This window comes from Natator depressus, chromosome 11 (assembly GCF_965152275.1).
Source record: "Natator depressus isolate rNatDep1 chromosome 11, rNatDep2.hap1, whole genome shotgun sequence".
NCBI classification, from domain to species: domain Eukaryota; kingdom Metazoa; phylum Chordata; order Testudines; family Cheloniidae; genus Natator; species Natator depressus.
The window spans coordinates 66,160,377-66,162,712 of record NC_134244.1 but is presented as its reverse complement, the minus strand read 5'-3'; the positions used below and the strand labels follow the sequence as shown (position 1 = coordinate 66,162,712).

Genomic DNA, 2,336 nt, shown 5'->3' with positions numbered 1-2,336 from the left:
GGGAGGCTCACCAAAGAACAGCTGATTGCCCAGCTGGAGGGAAAGGATCGCTCGGGTGCACCAATCCCTGCCTCTGAGGGAAGCAGCCCGGCAGATGTAGTGCGGGCCCAGGTTCCTGACCCGGCTGGGACAGGTCAGACTGCTGCCAAGGGCATCCTGAGACCCCTCCTACCTATAGCTAGGGGAAGGGCTGGGAGGAGCCCAGTGAATACCGAGGGCACCCTGACCCCAGCAGCCAGCAGGGAATCCTCCCGGTGGAGCTCTCCATCCCTGGACCTGAGATGGGAGAGGGAGATAAAATTGAGAGAGTTGGAAGATCACGAAAAAGAGCGAGAGGATCATGAAAGGCAGCATCAGCATGAGCTGGAGTTGGCAAGGCTGAGGAGCAGCGAGGCCCCAGCTGTGGTGAGTGAGGGGGGACCCAGGACTGCACGGAGCTTTGATAAGTGCGTCCTGGCCCAGTGTAAGGAAGGGGAGGACATAGATGACTTCCTTAATGCCTTTGAGAATGCCTGCAAGATGCACAGGATTGACCCAGCAGACAGGCTTCAGTTTCTCACCCCCTTACCCCAAAACCGTGGCGGTGTACAGCCAAATGAAAGGGGTGGAGGCCGGGGACTACGAACAATTCAAAAAGGCCCTGCTACGTGAGTTTGGGCTGACTCCCGAGATGTACTGGAGAAGGTTCCGGAGTCAGTGTAAAGCCCCTGAGGGCACATATCTACAACTGGCCCTCCGGACGCAGGTATATGCCCGCAAATGGACAGATGGGGCCCAAACTAAGGAGGACCTGCTCGACCTAATCGTACTGGAGCAACTGTATGAGAGGTGCCCATCTGACCTGAGGCTGTGGTTGGTGGACAAAAAGCCAGAGAATCTACAGCACCCAGTATTCCCAGGAGGTCTCCCATCCAAGTACTAATCAGGCCCGACCCTGCTTAGCTTCCGAGATCAGACGAGATCGGATGTGTTCAGGGTGGAAAAGCACTTTTTTGTCAGTATAAGTGCCTTTGCTTTTTGCTGTCATAGAAATATTGCAAAAAAAAAAAAAACCAAAACAAAAATCCCCACCACCACTGCCCAAAGAGACAATACTATATCAGCAAAAGTTTCTAGTACTGACCAAGGCTAAGAAGACTGTTCTATTTAACAATATTTCAGCATTTAGAAGTGTAGCAAACAAAACTGCAGCCAAAAAAAAATGATCCCCACTTTACTCAGAATAAAAGATTGTGTTCACCCTTGAGGGGAGCAGAATCGGACAAGATATTGAGCATCAACTACTGCAAAAGATGAGATGGGAATATTTGTCACCAAATTGATAAAAAAAATTATCGGTGTTTGACAGGTGGAATTACTGCATGGCTGAAAAAGCATTTTGAATTCTGAGATGTTTGAATTGTTTATTTTTATTTTCTACTGCATTTACAGCACTCACCAGCTAGATAACCAGCTACTTCTAAAACATATGTAATGTTTAGAAGCACTCAATATAGTTATAAAATTTTTAAGGGCATATGAAAGTGGTATGTTAGCTATATCCAATGAGCCATAGTTTCCCCTAGAAAAACAAAAACAAAAAAAGCATTTTCCTTGGTAAACTGGAGTGTCGGATCCTGATTTTTGTAGATGGCCCACACAGCTCCAACTGGCTGACTTACTGGCATTTGAAGGGAGACACTTTAGAGAAGAAACTAAAGAGATCAATAACCCTTATGTGATGGAGTTTTTTGTGCTCCAGGGCTTCTAAAAACTCGGTGATAAAGAACTGCTTGAGAGACCCACTGAAATTAAACAAGAGGAAAAACAGTGGAGTGGCTGAAGGAGGTTAGTCTCATTTTAGTGCCTCGGACATTCATCTATTTAGGATTTGACTCAGCCAATACTACAGGTAGTTATCACTCTGGTGTAACTCCAAGGACTACTTCATTGGAGTTATTCTTGATTTATAGAGGTATAAGCAAAAGCAGAGTCAGACCTACTGTCTCCTAGCAAAGGCACAAAAATAAGAACAAACTGTTGTGGGGTTTTTTTTTCCATTTATGAAAATGAGGAGTTTGGAGATGAATATATTCTCCAGTCCCTCAAGGCAGATAACTTAAAACAAGTATTGGCCTTTCATGCTCTGAAGGTTTATAGTCTCCTGGGGCCATTAAGAAAAAAATCCTTTGAGTCTCTAAATTATACCCACTGGTTCTCCTATAGCCATTACTTTGTTAACTCTTTTAGTAAATTCTAGTAACTTAGCATAGAACAATTTTTATCTGCAAAACTCATGTTAGTTTGTTCCTCTCATATTATAGTGATCAAATTTCTCTCTCTCCCTCTCCTTTCCC

General features: G+C 44.9%; 1 pseudogene; it reads right to left on the bottom strand.

Annotated features, from left to right (window-relative positions):
• Window positions 1–874: 874 nt before the first annotated feature.
• Window positions 875–993, bottom strand: LOC141996315 (5S ribosomal RNA; annotated as a pseudogene).
• Window positions 994–2,336: the final 1,343 nt, after the last annotated feature.